General features: G+C 42.3%; 1 non-coding gene across 1 annotated transcript; it reads left to right on the top strand.

The window, feature by feature from the left end:
* The first annotated feature begins 14,355 nt into the window (after positions 1–14,355).
* Positions 14,356–14,428, top strand: TRNAR-CCU (transfer RNA arginine (anticodon CCU)). Its single transcript has one exon. It is a non-coding gene; the product is annotated as a tRNA-Arg (tRNA).
* The last annotated feature ends 5,975 nt before the right edge of the window (positions 14,429–20,403 follow it).

Raw genomic sequence — 20,403 nt, 5'->3', positions numbered from 1 at the left:
CTTGCAGAGTGGTTTTCCTTATCATTTCTAGCAATCTCAATTACATTTATCAGAATTTTTACTTTTAGAAACCTTCGTTTTTAATGACATCTTATTTGAAAAAACAACAAACTTAGATATCTGATGAATTCAACCCAATGTATCATTTAACAGCAAAACTTCAAAGTTTCAGGTTACCAAAGATTTTGAGAGCTATTTACAAGTTTTGCCTATAAACCTTTTTATCTATTCAACCTACTTGTTATTTTATTTTAAGATTTTTTTTGAGTAATCTCTACACCCAAGGTGGGGCTTGAACTGAAAACCCCAAGATCAAGAGTCACATGTTCTACTGACTGAGCCAGCAAGGCACCCCTCCACCTACTTGTTCCTAACAATTACCCATGAAAACTTCATGAGGCAGACAAAAATCAACCATCCTTTTTAAGTCATTTTTGCTGACAAATTGCAACAGATACAATATGAATTCAACTAATTAAATTCATGAATGCCCAATAAGTGCTTGGTTTTTAACTAATTAAATAGAGTTCTTACCTGTTCCCCATGTGTGCTTCCAGGGACCCAAAGAGCTGCTGCTTCCTTCATCCAGGTTTGTAAGGGGAAGGAGGGGGTGTGCAAGAGCCACGCAGCCAGGATGGAGATCTACAGAGGAAACAACAACAAATGGACCAAATCACTAGGTGGGACAGAGAGTTCTTTCCATCTCCCAGGCCCTAAGGAGATTACTTCTGTTTCACCAGGCTAGAGTATCCAACCCTCCGAATGGCTGGGGTTGAGTGATCTTTTGGCCCCTGGGGATGTCTAAATTCAACACTAGGCCCCCATCAAGTGTTCAGTCCCCCAGGGTGTTTACCAGAGAGGCCCTCTTTACCCCAAGTCTTCTGACTGTTATGCTGTCTTGCCCAGACTTCGTGGGGCAGCTCTAGTTTTACCTCTACACCTGTGCCACGGACCTGACATAATTTACGCCAAAAGAAATCCTCTCAGTAACAGCAAAATTACCACTGAATTTCAAGTGAGGACAGAACGGCAGGCTGGTAGTCACGAGTACCAAGAAGGGAGAGTCCCCTCTGAGGAATCTGCCCCTGGTCCTTCTAGCTTGAGCTAAGGTTTGGCCCACTTGAGCTTCTGCTGCCCTCTGCTCTGACACTTGGGAGTCAAGGAACCAGAGGGCTTAAGCTCAAGGTCGCCAAATTTGTTTTGGTTTGGTTTGGTTTGGTTTGGTTGTGTGTTTTAGTTTCAGAGGTCGAGTTCATTCCTCAGTTGTATATAACACCCAAGGCTTCATTCCATCAAGGGTCCTCCTTAGTGCCCATCTCCCCACCCCCCCACCCACTTGGGTTGCCAAATATGTAACTGCACCAACTTGAGTTGGTGAATCACAGAAAGGGCACCAGGTGAGGTGTCCCGCAAAGAAAGCTTTATCTGGAAGCTGTGACTCCTAATTGGCTGCAAATAAAGTTTTCTTTGGGCGACACCTCACCTGGTACCATTTCTGTGACTCACCAAGGAGCAAACTGGTGTTGGTTTGGTTATAGTTTTTTTTTTAAAAAGATTTTATTTATTTGTTTGACAGAGAGAGAGAGAGAGAGAGAGAGAATGAGCAAGGGAGAAGGGCAGAGAGATAGAAGCGTAACACTTGAGCCGAAGGCAGACACCCAACTGACTGAGCCACCCAGGTGCCCTGGTTCGGTTATAGTTTTAATTTCTTTTCTCTTTTCATCTTCAATCCTTTGACCCTCGCTTACTTACCTCCAACCCCACTGCTGAATGCAAGCTATTGTGTGATTATTATACAAGTTATTTCTCCTTTTTTCCTATAGATAGACACTTAAGTTGCTTCCCTTTTTTTCTTTCTTTTTTCAGTATTTCAAAAAACACCTGCTAAGAATATTCTTGTGCATGTCTACAGCTGCATATAAGTAAGAATCTTTGGGGTGTATTTTCCCAGAGAGAAATTCCCGCTACACATGTTCAACTTTACAAAATAGTATCAAATTGTTTTTTAAAGTCACTGTGTTAGTGGAGGCAGTTGGTTAGGTTCCAACAGGATACCTGGAGGCCGGCAAGGTGGAAGTCATGGCCAGCAATGGAGAAGGGCCTCTGGCAGCACTCCCCAGGAAGTCGGGTCTAACCAGACAGGCCCAAGATGATGGATGTCATGACAGGAACCCCCTGACCAGATTAGGAAGAAAAAGTGTGAAACCCTGCTTCCCACCCCAAGTAATAAACAGTCCACCCCAGGTGCCTGGGTGGCTCAGTGGTTGAGCATCTGCCTTTGGCTCAGGGCGTAACCCCGGGGTCCTGGGATTGAGTCCCACTCTGGGCTCCCAGCAGGGAGCCTTCTTCTCCCTCTGCCTGTGTCTCTGTGTCTCTCATGAATGAATAAATGTAATCTTTTTAAAAAAATTCTTTAAACAAAACAAAACAAAAATTCCACCCCCTAGTTAACAACTGCCCCAGAGCTCACAGCATACTCTCCCTCTCACTGTCTCTCTCTGTCTCTGTCTCTCTTTCAAGCTTGCCTGCTCTCCTATCTCTGTATTTTTGCTTTAATACACTTTGCTGCATGTGTCACTCATCTGTCACACTGAGCCTCTGTCCTTGAATTCATTCTCTTGAGGATCAAGAACCATTAGCAAGTCCTTCAGATCCAGCAGGGTTGAGGCTCCAGGGCTCCGGAGCCTCCTCAGTTCACCAGGCAACAATAGCACAAGTTTATACTCTTATCATCATTATTAGCCAATAAATAATATTTACTGAGTATTATCATATGCCAGGTAGTCACTCACTGAATGTTTAATGTTGCCTGTTTTTGCATTTTTAGGATAAACACTACTTGGTCATGATGTTTCTTATAATAGTAATAATACACTGTTGGGCTCAGGTGGTTAATAGTCTATTGAAATTTTTGCATCCATGCTCAGAAGTGAAAAGAGCTCATAATTTCTTTTTCTTGTCCTGACTCTGTCTGGATTTGAAACCAAAGTTAGAGCAGCCTCCAGAAACAAGATTATCCCTCTTTTGCTATTTTCTGGAATAATCTGTATCAATAAAGTTACTTTCTGCTTCTTGAAAACTGTCAAAACTCAATAGTAAAATCATTGGGAGCAAGGACTTTTGCTGGGGGTGAAGTTGGAGATGCCCTTGATAACCATGTCGATTTCTTTAAGTATTAGTCTCTCCATGTTTCTTTTCCTTCTTGTATCAGTTTTGGCATTTTCTTTTTTTGGTGTTTTTTTTTTCCCCAGACTATATCTCTTACCCAGGCTGCCAAATAGTTACTCATTTTATTTTTTATTATTATTTTAAACTCTTATGCTTGTGGTTATGATTTTATTTATTAGAGAGAGTGAACATGGGGAGGTGCAGAGGGAGAAGCAGGCTCCCTGCTGAGCAGGGAGCCTGATGCAGGGGTAGAGGGGGTGGGGGGGTGCTGGGATCACAACCTAAGTCAAAGGCAGACGCTTAACTGATTGAACCACCCAGGTGCCCCTATTTTTCCATTTCTATTCTGTAACTGTTTCTTGTCTGCTATTTTCTTCCTCAGTTTTTCCAGTTCTTTTTTAAAAACAGCTTTTAGCTTCCTTGATATTCTCTACTGTGTAATTTGTTGACGCTCTCTCCTTAATTTCTGTATTTATGTTTATTGTTTTCTTCTGGTTTCCTTGGGTATGACCCATTGCTTGTTTTCTGATTTCTTAGGCTCATTTGCTCAACCACTGAGCCACCCAGGTGCTCCATCAAACATGTCCTTTATTATTCTTTATTATTTATTGTCTGTTCCTGAATTAGGATGTGAATTCTTTTAATTTTAGTAAATTCACAGAATTGTTCACTCATTATCATATCTAGAATATTTTATTCTTTTATTATTATTATTATTTAAGTAATAAAAAAATATTTGGCTGAGCATGGAGCCACACGCAGGACTAGAACTCATTACCCCCAAGATCAAGACCCCAGCCAAGATCAAGGGTTGGATGCTCACCCAACTGAGCTACCCAGACCCCCCTAGAATATTTTATTATTATCTATTGTTATTCTACCCATTTTTAAATTGGATTGTTTGGTTTTCTTTCTATCAAGTCGCATCACTTTCTTACATGAATTAGATCTTTATCTTCTCCCCACATAAGACAAGTATAATAGTGTAAGCTCACTGTTCTCTGGTGGGTGTCCAGCCAACACTGCTTCTCCTCTCCAACATGCTAGGTAATCGTCTTGCTTTAGTTCTAGGTGGCAATAACTGGACAAAAGAAAAGAGCCCTCCAGCAGTCTGTCCCCAGCATCCCATCACAATCCCTTTCTCTCCCCAAAGGAGATGAGGAAAAGAGCAAAGTCTTTGTAATTTTCAGGTCTGTGCACTTTTTCTTTACAGCATTTTCATCATCAAACATTCCATATATTTTACTTATTTATTATTTGTTATCTGTCTCTCCCTATTAGAATGTAAGCCATTTAAATTTTAGTAAATTTACAGAATGTTCAGTCATTATCCTAACCCAGTTGTATCAGGGCAGGCAGGGCTGGATGAGCGGAGGGAGGGAGCACCCTTTGCTAGTTTGCTACTTGGGAAGTTCCATCTTTTTGTGTAGGCCTGCTTGGATGTGTTCTCCTTATTTGCAGCCACAGAGTCCTAAAATAACACGTTAACAATTGAATATGAGGGTTAAGCTGTATATTTTAACAGGCTATCCTATATTTTAAAAAATATGTAAAATACTACAATGGAGATGCTATAATCAAAATCCATAATGTGAAAAAAAATCCATAATGTGAAAAAAAATCCATAATGTGGGAAACTCTTTAGAATAAGTTGTCCAGGGCAGCCTGGGTGGCTCAGCGGTTTAGCATCGCCTTCAGCCCAGAGCATGATCCTGGAGACCCAGGATCAAGTCCCACGTCGGGTTCCCTGCATGGAGCCTGCTTCTCCCTCTGCCTGTGTCTCTGCCTCTTTCTCTCCTCTCTGTATTTCTCATGAATAAATAAATAAAATTTAAAAAAAAGATAAGTTGTCCAGTTTTTTCAAAAGATAAATTGTATGGAGAAAGAAGGAGAAGGATAGGGAACATTGTTTCTTTCTTTCTTTTTTTTTTTTTTTAAGATTTTATTTATTTATTCATGAGAGACACAGAGAGAGAGCTGCAAAGACACAGGCAGAGGGAGAAGCAGCTCCATGTAGGGAGCCTGATGTGGGACTCGATCCTGAGTCTCCAGGATCATGCCCTGAGCCAAAGGCAGCACTAAACTGCTGAGCCACCGGGGCTGCCCAGGGAACTTTTTTTTATGGCTTTAACTAGACTTAATTTATCTGAAGGCTAAATGAAATAAAAGTCAATTAACCTTTATTTTAGTGAGAATATGATTTTTCCAAAAACAGTATGAGCAATACATGATATAATTTATCCTCTTACCACCTTGATTGATTCCTTGATTCTTATTATACCTCTGATTCATTTAATATAATCTATATGAAATGGCCTCAACATTTTAATAGAGAGGTACTCAGATTTTTTTTTTTTTAGTTGTACTTAGTTAATATACAGTGCAATATTGGTTTCTGGGGGTAGAATTCAGTGATTCATCACTTCCATACAACACCCAGGGCTCATGCCCTCTTTAATACCCATCACCCATCTAGCCCATCCCCCATCCCTCCCTCCATCAACCCTCAAGTTTATTCTCTATTGTTAAGAGTCCTTTATGGTTTGTTTCCCTCTCTCCTTCACCTCCACCTTCCCCTATGTTCATCTGTTTTCTTTCTTAAATTCCACATGTGAGTGAGATCATATGGTTTTGTCTTTCTCTGACCGAGTTATTTTACGTAGCATAATATACTCTAACTCCATCCACATTGCTGTAAATGGCAGGGTTTCGTATTTTTTGATGTCTGAGTAACATTCCTTTGTATGCATATGCCACATCTTCTTTATCCATTTGTCAGCCGATGGACATTGGGGCTCCCTCCATAGTTCGGCTATTGCTGATAATTCTGCTATAAACATTGGAGTACATGTATCCCTTTGAATCTGTATTTTTGTATCCTTTGGGTAAACACCTGGTATTGCAATTGCTGGATAGGAGGGTAGTTGTATTTTTAACTTTTTGAGAAATCTCCATACCATTCTCCAGAGTGACTGCACCAGTTGGCGTTCCCACCAACAGCACACAAGTTTTTCCCTTTCTCTGCATCCTTGCCAACACCTGTTAATTTTAGCCATTCTGACAGGTGTGAGGTGGTATCTCATTGTGGTTTTGATATGTATGTCCCTGATGATGAGTGATGTGGAGCATCTTCTCATGTGTCTGTTGGCCATCTGGATGTCTTCTTTGGAAAAGTGTCTGTTCATGTCTTCTGCCCATTTCTTTACTGGATTATTTTTTTTTGATGCTGAGTTTGATTAAGTTCTTTATAGATTTTTGGATACTAACCCTTTATCAGATGTGTTATTTGCAAGTACCTTCTCCCATTCTGTAGGCTGCCTTTTAGTTTTGTTGGTTGTTTCCTTCACTGTGCAGAAGCTTTTTATCTTGATGCAGTCCCAAGAGGTCTTTTTTGCTTTTGTTTCCCTTGCCTTCGGCAACATGTCTAGTAAGAAGTTGCTGTGGCTGAGGTCAAAGAGGTTTCTACCCATGTTCTTCTGTAGGATTTTGATGGTTTTCTGTCTCACATTTAGATCTTTGATCTATTTTGAATTTATGTTTTTTTTTTTTTTTAATTTTTATTTATTTATGATAGTCACAGAGAGAGAGAGGCACAGAGACACAGGCAGAGGGAGAAGCAGGCTCCATGCACCGGGAGCCCGACGTGGGATTCGATCCCGGGTCTCCAGGATCGTGCCCTGGGCCAAAGGCAGGCGCCAAACCGCTGCGCCACCCAGGGATCCCCTGAATTTATGTTTGTGTATGATGTACGAGAGTGGTCCAGTTTCATTTTTCTGCATGTGGCTGTCCAGTTTTCTCAATACTATTTGTTGAAGAGACTCTTTTTTCCTTTGGATATTCTTTCTTGCTTTGCCAAAGATTACATTGTGGGTCCATTTCTGGGTTCTCTATTCTGTTGCATTCATCTGTGTGCCTGTTTTTGTGCCAGTCCCATACTGTCCTGATGACTACAGCTTTGTAATAGAGCTTAAAATCCGGAATTGTGATGCCTCCAGCTTTGTTTTTCTTTTTTAGGATTGCTTTGCCTATTCGGAGTCTTTCGAGTTCTATACAAATTTTAGAACTGTTTGTCCTAGCTCTGTGAAAGATGGTGTCATTTTGATAGGGGTTGCATTAAATGTGTAGATTGCTTTGGGTAGAATAAACATTTTGAAAATGTTTGTTCTTCTAATCCACGAGCATGGAATGCTTTTCCATTTCTCATGTCCTCTTCAATTTCTTTCATAAGTGTTCTGTAGTTTTCAGAGTACAGGTGTTTTATCTCTTTCGTTAGGTTTATTCCTAGGTTATCTTATTTTTTTTTAAAGGATGATGCTTTTTAAAAAGATTTTATTTATTTATTCATGAGAGACATACACACACACACAGAGGCAGAGACACAGGCAGAGAGAGAAGCAGGCTCCATGCAGGGAGCCCAACGTGGGATTTGACCCTGGGTCTCCAGGATTATGCCCTGGACTGAAGGTGATGCTAAACCGCTGAGCCACCGGGGCTGTCCTATTCCTAGGTTATCTTAACTGTTTTTGGTGCAATTGCTAATGGCGTCAATTCCTTGATTTCTTTTTCTTCTGCTTTGTTATTGGTGTATAGGAATGCAACAGATTTCTGCACATTGATTTTATATCTTGTAATTTTGCTGAATTCATATATTAGTTCTAACAGTTTTCTGGTGGAGTCTTTTGGGTTTTCTGTGTAGAGTATCAGGGAGAAGTAACTTCTATATTAAAAAGAGACTTAAAAGCTGTATCAACCAATTGCAGTGATTAAAAAAAGTATACAAATTTTTATGAGCCAAATGAGGAAATTTGAACATTGTCTTGCTATTTGGTGATGCTAAGAACTTGTTAATTTTTAAATATATAATAATAACCTGTGGTTATGTTTTTTAAAAAGAGAATTAGCTTTTAGAAACATACACTAAAATATTTCAGGTGAAATATGATGTCTCTGATATGCTTCAAAGGAATCAGGGGAGGGACGACTGGGTGGCTCAGGGGTTGAGCATCTGCCTTCAGCGCAGGGTGTGATTCCCGGGGTCCTGGGATGGGGTCCCTGCAGGGAGTCTGCTTCTCCCTCTGTCTGTGTTTCTGTCTCTCTCTGTGTGTGTCTCTCATGAAAAATAAATAAAAACTAAAATTAAAAAAAGAGAAAAAGAAATAAAGAAAAAAAAAAAAGAATCAGGAGAGGGCAGCCCAAGTGGCTTGGCGATTTGGCGCTGCCTTCAGCCCAGGGCCTGATCCTGGAGACCCAGAATCAAGTCCCGTGTCGGGCTCCCTGCATGGAGCCTGCTTCTCCCTCTGCCTGTGTCTCTGACTCTCTCTCTGTGTGTCTCTCATGAATAAATAAATAAAATCTTAAAAAAAAAAAGAATCAGGAGAGAGGAGGGGCACCTGGGTGACTCAGTCGATTAAGTGTCTAATTCTTGATTTGGGCTCAGGTTATGTATGATCTTGGGACCTGGATCTTGATCACGAGATCAAGTCCCACATTAGGGTCTACACTCAGCAAGGAGTCTGCTTAAGATTATTTCCCTATCACCCACCCCCACTTGCATGAATGCACACATGCTCCCTTTCTCTAAAATAAATTAATTGGGATCCCTGGGTGGCGCAGCGGTTTGGCGCCTGCCTTTGGCCCAGGGCGCGATCCTGGAGACCCCGGATCGAATCCCACGTCAGGCTCCCGGTGCATGGAGCCTGCTTCTCCCTCTGCCTATGTCTCTGCCTCTCTCTCTCTCTCTCTCTCTCTCTCTCTATGTGACTATCATAAATAAATAAAATTAAAAAAAAATAAAAAAAAATAAAATTAATTAATTAATCTGTAAAAAAAAAAAAAAAGGGCAGCCCAGGTGGTTCAGCAGTTTAGTGCCGCCTTCAGCCCGGGGGTGATCCTGAAGTCCTGGGATCGAGTCCCACATTGGGCTCCCTGCATGAAGCCTGCTTCTCCCTCTGCCTGTGTCTCTGTCTCTCTCTCTGTGTGTCTCTCATGAATAAATAAAAAAAAAAAAGTGAGAGGATCAGGGTAGGCAAGTGGGTGGGAGCATGAGTGAAGAAAGAATGGTTATGAATTGATAATTGCTGAATCTGCATGATGAGAAGGGTCATTATACTATTCCCTATACGTTTGTATATATTGAACATTTTCTATAAGTTTTTTAAAGTTCCTTTTTATAATTACTGACTTGGAGCTCCAAAAACATAAGTGAGAAAAGAAAGCTGCAAAAACCGTTATGTAAAGATTATACTAATGACTGTCATGGTCTAGTAGGGGAGATAAGCAAGTAAACATGCAATTATGATACGATGCAATTAACTCCTATAATAGAAGTACCGCAGGGTGGTATGAGTGTAGGCGACGGTCACTCCCCCTCGACCGGAGCATCGGGGATAGAGCAAGAGTTGGAGAATAGTGCTCTGCCCAGGGCTGGAATGCAAGATAGCTCTGTGTGGCTTCTATGATGACAGACCCAAGTGTACCTCTACCTGCTACTGCCACCAGCCTCTGTTTTAATTATTCTCTTTATGACCTCGGAGGCATCTAATTCATTTGAAATCAGTCTCAGTCTATATCCCCTGCACCTTCTTGCCTTAACAGAAGCCTGACTCTCCGTGTGGACCTTCCAAATAGAGGCCACTTATCTCCCCACACCCTGGTCCCCGTGACTGAGGGCAGGCATGGCACCCACGTTCTCCTTCTGGACACCATCCCATCTCCTGCCACCTCCTCCTGTTCCTCTCTCTCCTCTTATGTCCTCAACCTCTCATCTCCTTTGGTCCCTTATTGTTCAACTATGGTCAAGTTTCTGCATCCTGGGGCCCTGGCTGGCTGGCTTGGTAGTGCGTGTGACTTTTGATCTCTGGCTCATGAGTTCAAGCTGCACATTGGGTGTGGGACCTACTTGACATAAAACTTTGAAAAAAGAGGGGGGATCCCTGGGTGGCGCAGCGGTTTAGCGCCTGCCTTTGGCCCAGGGCGCGATCCTGGAGACCCGGGATCGAATCCCACGTTGGGCTCCCGATGCATGGAGTCTGCTTCTCCCTCTGCCTGTGTCTCTGCCTCTCTCTCTCTCTCTCTCTGTGACTATCATTAAAAAAAAAAAAAAAAAAAAAAAAAAAAAAAAACTTTGAAAAAAGAGAAAAAGAAAGTCTCTGCATCCTGAAAACAGAACCAGAAAAACAAAAACAAAATCCCCCAAGCTCCCCTTCCCCCCAAACCCTGATTCTTTGGGCCAAAAAAACTCATTATTATTATTTTACATTTTATTTATTTCAGAGAGAGAGAGAGAGAGGAAAAGCACAAGTATGACCAGGATGAAGGTGAGAGGGAGAAGCAGACTCTCCATTGAGTAGGGAGCCTGTTGCAGGGCAGGATCCCAGGACTTTGGGATCATGACATGAGCCAAAGACAGATGCTTAACCGACTGAGCCACCCAGATGCCCCCATAGCCAAGCTTCTTCAAAGAACAGTCTATGCACATCTGCCCTTTCTTACCTCCCAGGCACCCAGGAGGCTTTTAGCCTCACTCCTAGTTCCTCTTGAGCCAGTTTTAATAGTTTCTGTGTTTCTAGGAATTTGACCATCTCTCTCTCCTAAGTTATCTAATTTGCTGACATATAGCTGCTCATTGTATTCTCTTACAATCTTTTCATTTCTGGAGGGTCAGTAGAAAAGTCCCTTCTTCTTTTTTTTAGTTTTAAATATATCAGTCTTTTTATTTATTTATTTATTTATTTATTTATTTATTTATTTATTTACTTACTTACTTACTTACTTACTTATTTAAAGTAAGTTCTGTGCCTAACGTGGGGGCTGAACTCAGGACCCCAAGATTGAGAGGCATGTGCTCTACCCACTGAGCCAGCAGGGTGCCCCATAATGTTCCCTCTTTCATTTCTGATTCTAGTACTTTGAATTTCTTTTCTTTCCCCTTGGCCACCCTCACTAATGATTTGTCAACTATGTTGATCTTTTCAAAGAACCAATTTTTGAGTTCATTGATTTTCTCTATTGTTTTTCTACTCTCTAATTTCTGTTCTACTTCTCAGTATTTCCTTTCTCTGCTTGTTTTGGGTTTAATTTGCCTCTCATTTTCCAATGTCATAAGGTGAAAGCTTAGCTTATTAGGTTTCTTCTTTCTAAAAGGTGTTTAGAGCTATTAATTTCCCTCACAGCAAATATGCAAGCTCTAATTTGTTTTCATTTTCATTTCTTTCTCTTTTTTTAAAAAAAAGATTTTATTTGTTTATTCATGAAAAAAGACACAGAGAGAGGCAGAGGGAGAAGTGGTAAGCCTGATGCGGGACTTGATCCCAGGGCCCCGGGATCATGACCTGAGCCAAAGGCAGACACTCAACTTCCGAGCCACCCAGGAGTCCCTCATTTTTATTCATATCAAAGTATTTTCTAATTTCCTTGTGGATTCTTCTTACTGAACGTAGTGCTGCAATTTCCAAATGCCTTGGACACATTAGCTGTACTCAGTGCAGCATTAGACACAGTAATTACTCCCTCTTTAAAATTCTCTCTTCTTCCAAAGTTAAACAAAAACATTTTTAACTGCTTTTCCTCTACCTGTTTATTCTTATTCAGAGACTTTCATGGACTCCTCTTCTTCCACTAAAGCACTAAATGTCAATGTTCTTTGTCATTCCCCAGCAGGACAAAAATAGACCTGTGTCCCCAAGAATCAGGATGAAACTGAAGATGTCCACCTTGCTTCAGCCTATTGTATTTTCCAAGGGTTTAGACAGATGTATAATGACCTATATCTGTCATTATAAGATACAGAGCAGGGTATTTTTTTTGCCCTAAAAATCCTCTGTGCTTTGTATATTCATCACTTCCCCCACTCTCCGCTCTGGCAACCACTGACCTCTTTACTGTCTTTACAATTTTACCTTTTACAGAGCGTCATGTAGTTGGAATCATACAGTATAGAGCCTTTTCAGATCGGCTTCTTTCACTTAGTGGTACATAGTTAAGTTTCCTCCACGTCTTTTCATGGCTTGATAGCTCATTTATGTTTAACACTGACCAGTATTCCATTATCTGGATGGACCACACTTTCTTTGCCCATTCACCCACTGACGGATATCTTGGTTGCTTCTCAGTTTTGGCAATATAAATAAATTTGTCATAAACATCCACGTACAGGGTTTGTGTGGACCTAAGGTTTCAACTGCTTTGGATAGAACTAAGAAGTGCAATTGCTGGATTTGTATGGTAAAAATATGTCTAATTTTGTAAGAAGCTGCCAAACCGTCTTCCAGAGTAGCCGTACCATTTTGCATTTCTACCAGCAAAGAAGGAGAGTTTTGTTGCTGCCAGTGCTTGCCAGTGTTTGGTGGTGTCCATGTCACAGATTTTGGCCATTTTACTAGGTGGCATACATTCCATTCACTCTTCACAACATCCCTAGATGTTATCTAATTCATGGAATAGCAAACAACTTATAAGAGGTGAAGTCACGGGTGAAGCCACCCACTGGGTGGCTCAGTGGTTGAGCGTCTGCCTTCAGCTCAGGCCATGATCCCAGAGCCCTGGGATCGAGTCCCATCAGGTTCACTGCTTCTCCCTCTGCCTATGTCTCTGCCTCTCTCTGTGTCTTTCATTAATAAATAAATAAAATCTTTAAAAAAAAAAAGAGGTGAAGTCATGATTTATTATTTAAAAAAATTTTTTTTTGAAGTCATGATTTAAATCTGGTTACTTAGATTTCAAAACCTGAGCTCTTTTCTGTGCAAAAATACAGGCTTTTGAAGAATCTTACACATTATCTGCACATACAATATCTTTAAAAAAAAAAGAAAAGAAGATTTGATTGATTTATTTATTTTAGAGAGAGGGGGAGAGAGAGAGAGAATGACTGTGTGAGCAAGCAGGGAGAGGGGCAGAAGGAGAGCAGGGGAGGGAAAGAAGGAATCCAAGCAGATTCCTAGCTTCCTAGCTGAGAGCAGAGCGCAGAGCCTAACACAGGCCTCAATATCTCGATCCTGAGAGCATGACTGAGCTGAAACCAAGAGCTGGACACTCACTTGGCGGCGCCACCCAGGGGCCCCTTACCCACACATAGGGATCCTGACATGGAGACAGATGTAGCTCCCCATGTGATGTCTGACATGAAAGTTCTCTTGCATTATTGTTATTCCCTTTAAATGCATGTAGTAGGGTTTTTTTTGTTTGTTTGTTAAGATTTTATTTATTTATTCATGAGAGACACAGAGAGAGACTCAGAGGCACAGGTAGAGGGAGAAGCAGGCTCCATGCAGGGAGCCCGACATGGGACTCGATCCTGGGACCCCTGGGTCACGCCCTGGGCCGAAGGCAGGCACTAAACCGCTGAGCCACCCAGGGATCCCCATGTTGTCAAAACTTTATAAACCGTAGACTCTAAAAGAATATTAGAGTCATCCTCAGTCCCAATACATCAAGCTTATGTATAATGATGCATATGTCCTTGGGGACATTTTCCATGCATATATTTGATTACTAAAACCTAGGATGGCATTATATTTTTCCGAATGACTTCCTTAATGTAACATTAAAGTGTAGCAACATACTGCGTTTGTGTCTGTGGTTATAGCCTATGCCATCATTTGCTTAACCACCATCTTATTGAAGACAATAGGTCTTTTATTTTTCCCTTTAAGTTTTTCAGGCCTCTGTAGCTCTCTGATTCGTCCTCCACATCCCCACATTCCATGTTCGTAAACCTTGGCCACCGTTCTGCCAGCCTTAGTGGAGAGCAGAGGCTGCGGGCCTGCAGGCTCTCAACCCCGGCAGGAGGAGCAGCCCCATGGGGACAGGGGCGCACACAGGCCCTGCGCTGTCTGTGGCTGCAAGGACCATGTCGCTTGGCACCTTCACAACTAGCTGGGGAGCCAGACAGTATACAAACCATCATCAAACACCAATAAAAGCTGTGAAAAGCGCTATGGAGAAGGTAGGGGACAGGAGGGAATACCATTTGGACTGGGAGAGGGTCAGGGGACGCTTCTGAAGCACAGTGACATCTAGGCTGAAGTCTGGAAGGCTGGCTGGAAGCCAGTTGGGTGTTGAACAGGGAGAAGCAGTCGAGGCGAAGAGGACAGCTTGTGTACATGCCTCCCGGGGTCCGCAAGATACTGGGTGCATGGGTGGGGATTGACAATATTTATTCATTTGGGGAAAAAGACCATTTTGGGGGGTGCCTGGTTGGCTCAGTTGGTAGAGCGTGTGACTCCTGAGCTCAGGGTCGTGAGTTCAAGCCCCACATTGGGCATGGAGCCCACTTAGAAGAAAATAAGAGAAAAAGAGAATCTTCAGCTTTGGACATGATTACCTTGAGATGTTGTGACATAAAAAGAAATATGCCTTTGGTGTCTGCTCCCAGTTCCTGGCACAGAACTTCTAAGACCCTTGTCACTTCCTGAGTGCTAGGGTGAGAGGAGATTATTCATAACAAGCCCCCTCGGCACCTGGGGGGCTTGGTGGTTGAGCGTCTGCCTTTGGCTCAGGGCCTGATCCCGGGGTCCTGGGATCGAGCCCCGCATCAGGCTCCTTGCAGGGAGCCTGCTTCTCCCTCTGCCTCTTTCTCTGTGTCTCTCATGAATAGAGAAATAAAATATTTTTAAATATTTAAAAAAAGAATAAGTCCCTCTCAACCACACTTGATTTTATGCTAATGAGGTGACTCTTGTAGGGTGGAGGCTCCTTACCAGAGGGTTGGAACTTTCCAATCTCCCCTCACCCTTGGAAAAAGGAGAGGGGCTGGAGATGGACCTAATTACCAATGGCCAATGAATTAATCAGTTGTGCCAATGTGATGAGTCCTCCTTAAAAATCTAAACAACAGCATTTGGAGAGCTTCTGAGTCAGTGAATGCTTGGAGGTACTGAGAGGATGGCATTTCCAGAGGGGACCCAGAAGCTCTGCACACATTCCCACCCCCCTGCCCCCCTACCCCCCGAACCGTGTCCTGTGCGGCTCTTCCATTTGGCTGTTCCTGAGTTGTGTACCTCCCCACAGCAGACCTGTAGTAGTGAGCAAAGTGTTTCCCTGAGTTCTGTGAGGCATTCTAGCAAGTCATGGAACCAGAGAAGAGGGGCATGAGAATCCCTTGGTCAGAGGTACGGGTGGCATGGGGTGCCTGGGTGGTGTAGTCAGCTGGGTTTCTTGACTTTTGGTTTGGGCTCCGGTCATGATCTCAGGGTCCTGGGATGGAGCCCTGCATCAGGCTCCACTCTGCACTCAGGGCTGGTCTGCTTTGGGATCCCTCTCTCCCTCTGCCCCTCCCCTTGCTCTCTTGCTTTCTCTCTCTAAAATAAATAAACACATCTTCAAAAAAGACTTTCTCGTGTGGAAATACCCCACACATTTTGTGTCAGAATCCTGAGTCTAGACAATTTTTTTCCCACTTTTAAATGCCCATGACATATTTAAGGGGAGATGTGGTACATAATTGGATATGAGTTTGGAGCTACAAAATGGGTTTAGACTAAATAGTGAGGGGCACCTGGGTGGCTCAGCAGGTTAAGTTTCTGCCTTTCGCTCAGGCCATGCTCTCCAGGTCCTGAGATGGAGCCCCATATCCAACTTCCTGCTCAGTGGGGAGTCTGCTTCTCCCTCTCCCTTTGCTCGTCACCCTCCCTCATGCACGTGTGCATGCGTGTGCTCTCTCTCTCTTTCTCTCTCTCTCAAATAAATAAAATCTTTTTGTTTTTTTAAGATTTTATTTATTTATTCATGAGAGACACAGAGAGAGAGAGGCAGAGACACAGGCAGAGGGAGAAGCAGGCTCCGTGTGGGGAGCCCGATGCGGGACTTGACCCCCAGACCCCGGGATGAGTCCCTGAGCTGAAAGCAGAGGCTCAACCGCTGAGCCACCAGGCGTCCCAATAAATAAAATCTTAAAAAAACGTTAAATTTTAATTTCCTTATAGTTCAATAGAAATTTACTAGAATTATAGTTACTGGGAAAAAAAAATCACTGGTGAGTATGTGAGAAATTAGTTGCCAAATTAGGTGCCTTTTCCAACCAGGGGAAAAATATCTGAGTGTGTCTTTAATTTACTCTTATTTTCCTTAAAAGAACAAAGCTTTAGTCTGGTGATTAATGCTCTTGAAGCCTGCGGGGGTCCCAGCTGGCAGCCATAGTAGCTGTTTCAAATCCAAAGAGGAAAAGTGTTTGTGTCTGCTTAAAAGTGGAGTAATTAATGATGTGGGAAAAATATTTTTCCTTTGTTTGTCTCTCAACACGATGGCTTTGTCTGATAAGGGATAGAGTGTTAGGATTGAATAGGAACATGCTAGGGAAAACACATGGGAGCTGATACGTCTGGGCTGTATGAAGAATGCTCAGACGTTCAGAAGTAAGCTGCAAAGATCAAGATGGCATCTTAGTGTCTAGAGAATTCCAAATATAGAACTCCTAGAAACCGATGACATCCACATGGAGTTTTGGACACCTCAGCAGTATTCATAAGAATTGGGAAAGTAGAGTTTTTGTAAGGGGGAGTGCTGGACAGGTTTTCCTGGTAACAAAGCAATGGTTGGGGATTTTTTCTGGAAGAGGATGTGGGAATGTGGGCTGGCAGCACTGAGGAGAAGACGCAACTTCTTGGCCCATGGCCTCCATCCAGTGGCTTCATGTTCATCTTTGATCTCAGCTCAAATCTAAGGAAGCCTAGCCTGCTCATCTGCTAGCCCTTCCCCCCACCATCCAGATGAGGCCCCTGTCCTAGGCTCCCATAGAATCCGTCCTTCCTTGACAGCATCTAACACCACTGTAATTACATCATTCACTGGGTAGAGGAGTAAGGATCCTAATCCACAGCTTAGGTGGGCAAGAAATGTAACAACTTATACTTCAAGATTCCATTCAACCATTGTGGTAGAAATCATATTTGGGGTCCCAAAAGATTCTAAAGTTACGTAGGATTAAGTTTCTACAGTTGGAGGGAGGAAGAGGAGGACAAGAAGGCATTGGGGAGTGACCGCTTTGTCTTAAGTGTTATCTGTCCATGAAGCTGTCTGTTAAGATTCTTAGAGTCCAATCTGGTTGGTTCTATTTCCTTAAGTACCTAGGTCATTGGACAACAGCAGCCGAAGAAACCCCTGGAAAAACTTTTTGCCCTGCCCCAACCTCCTCTGGAGCAATGAACACAGCTTCACTATTTTATTTTATTTTTTAAAAAGATTTTATTTATTCATTCATGAAAGACACAGAGAGAGGGGGGCAGAGGCACAGGCAGAGTGAGGAGAAGCTGGCTCAAGAAAGGGAGCCTGATGTGGGAATCAATCCTGGGACTCCAGGATCACGCCCTGGGCCAAAGGCAGGCGCTAAACAGCTGAGCCACCCAGGGATCCCAACACAGCTTTACTATTTTAATAGTGACAAAGCAAGGGAAGGAAAGTTAGACAGGGCAAATATTGGTGAATATTTTTAAAATAGTAGTTCAAACATATATTTACTCTGGGAATGTGTAGTAAAGTTATGTGGAAGAAATAATTCACCAGTCTTCACCAGTCTAGTGTGGAAGCTTATTTGAATCCAGTGTGGAAGCTTAAGCTTCTCTAAAAAGAAAAGAAAAGAACGTTTAAAAATATCCAAAGGTAGAAACAACCCGAGTGAGTGTCCCCTGATGACTAGGTAAACACAATATGGGCTGTACGTACAATAAGATTTGTTCAGCCTTAAAAAGAAAGGAAATTCTGTCCATAGTACAACATGAATGAACCTTGACCACACATAGGAAATAAGCCAGTCACAAAAAGACATACTATATGATCCACCTGCATGAGTGTAGTCAAATACATAGAGATAAAAAAGCAGATTGATGGTTGCCAAGGGCTGGGAGAGAATGGGGAGTTAGCGGCTAATGGGTACAGAGTTACACAGTTTTGTAAGATGGAAAGAGCTATGGGGATGGAAGGTGTTGACAACTGCACAACAATGTGGATGTACTTACAGCCACTGAACAGTACACCTAAACATGTTTAAATCCGCATTCATTGGATAAAGGCAACTTTAATAAGAAACACAATATAGTGGCATAACTAATTTTTGTGTTGTGCGTATTTGATCACAATAAAAATATTATCCAGGGGCATCTGGCTGGTTCAGTCGGAGGAGCATGTGATTCTTGATCTGGGGGTTGTGAGTTTGAGCCTCACGTTGGGTGTAGAGGTTACTTACATGAATAAATAAAAACTTAAAAACTTGGAAAAATATTATGCAAATACATGTGTAATTAGTTGCTTACTATCTTTCTCTTCAGCTGGAAAAGGAGCTCTGTAAGAGTGGGACCTTGTCCATCTTATTCACTGCTCTATCCCCATCATTCAGCACGGTGCCTAGCATGTAGCAGTAACTCCATAAATATTTGTTCAATGAATAAATAGCCCCGAGAGCGGGATTTGGGGGACAATGTATGCCTCAGGAAAGTAATACTCCGTATAATGAGTTACGTAAGAAACACTGGCAGGATATTGCATAATTTGCTACTGATAATATTTAGTTGCCATAGTGCTTGGGCATTTGTGAGCATATATCTTGATTAAATATAGAAAGAGGAAAATTAAGTATCACATTACATACCTATAGCCATGCTCTTTTATTTTTAAAAGAATTCATTTATTTATTTAAGAGAGAGAGACAGAGAAAGAGAGAGACAGGGCATGGGGGGCAGGGGCAGAGGGAGAGGGACACACAGGTTCCCCGAGGAGCAGGGAGTCCTACGTGGGGCTCGATCCCAGGACCCTGAGATCATGACCTGAGCTGAAGTCAGATGGGAAGAGTGTGAGCAGGAGCTGGGAGAAGGGCAGAGGGAGAGTATATCCACACTTTTAATCACTTGGTTCCTTTCAGAAGAGGGCTTCTTCCTGTTGAGCCTTTTAATTTGATGATTCTTAAAATAATGTTTATTGCATTTTCATAGATTAGCACAAATCTTCGCCTATCAGATTAGACCTAAAATAAACACGCCAGCTTTTTAACTACGGAAAGTAAAAACAGGAAGGATGCAACAGGGAAGTGGGGAAAGAGAACTAGGGAGTGGAAGGGGAAAAGGTTGGCTCTAGGGAAGCAAGCAATTGCAACTGAAAATAATATTTACTGAAATTAAAAATTCATATATATTTTGAAAGCCTATACCTGGGAATATCCCACAGAGACAAAACTACTTGTTCAAAAAGACACACGTACATGGATGCCATTGCAACATGTTTGTTTGGAAACAAAGCCCATGGATGAATAATTTACAGTGCACAACATCATAAGTTATTGTTCAGGCATTAAAGAGACTGAATTAAATCTAAACCCGTTGACTTCGAGAGATTTCCAGGAGGTACTGTTAAGTGAGAAGAGAAAAATGCAGAAAAGTATAAAATATACACTGAGCTGAGGCCTGTGTAGGGTTATATATAAAAGTGTGTATATTTTTTGTAAAGCAAAAAAAGAGATAAGAACCCCTCCAAATCCCTATACCCAAGTTTGTGAGCATGGAGAAAAATCTGCGAGAACGCACAGTTGGCTGGTGATCCAGCTTGTGAGTGGGTTGGTATGGGAATGTCTGGTGTTGGGAGGGAGGAAGAATAGGAAAGGAAAGAGGAAACCAAGTGGAAAAGAAAAAGCGTTGCACTAAAACAATAAAAGCACATATGACTTGCATTTAGGTAAAATTTATGTGGCATAGAAAAAAATTAAAAATTGTGCAGAAAAAGCTAACCTGTTTCCTCCCCAGGTGAAAGTTGAGAGCAGTTCTTCAGCTCTGCTGCCATCATTTCTGAAACCGCTCACATTAGTGGCAGAGGGACAGCTTCAGGGAACACTGACCTCTGGGAGACACCAAGATTCTTGGCCGTGGCGGGCTTTCCTTTTTCCTAACCTGGGGAATGGCCTGCTGACTGGCATGTAGGAAGCCAAATTACTTATTTATAATAATAGACATGAAGGTGGTCCTGAGGACCTTACCAGAGGCTCCCAGAGGTAAAAACATACACGAGAATTGAGTGAGAAGGAAAGAGTATGGGAAAAAACTCTTGGAGGGTGCCATCTCTCATGCACTCTGGGATCTAACGTAGATCCAGGAAGTGAGAATCACCTTTGTCAAAGTGTTCCACTGTGTGATCTGTGATATATGATATAAGGTGCATGGTAGAGAAGAGGTGGGTGCTGTGGAAAAACAACATATTGCAGTGGCTCAGAGTTTGGACTCTGGTCAAGTGGCCCTGGGTCCCACCCTGCCTTTGCTGGAG

The sequence above is a fragment of the Canis lupus genome, chromosome 17, assembly GCF_048164855.1.
Source record: "Canis lupus baileyi chromosome 17, mCanLup2.hap1, whole genome shotgun sequence".
NCBI lineage: Eukaryota > Metazoa > Chordata > Mammalia > Carnivora > Canidae > Canis > Canis lupus.
Note: the sequence above shows the minus strand (reverse complement) of the source record. Positions and strands in the feature narration are given on the sequence as shown.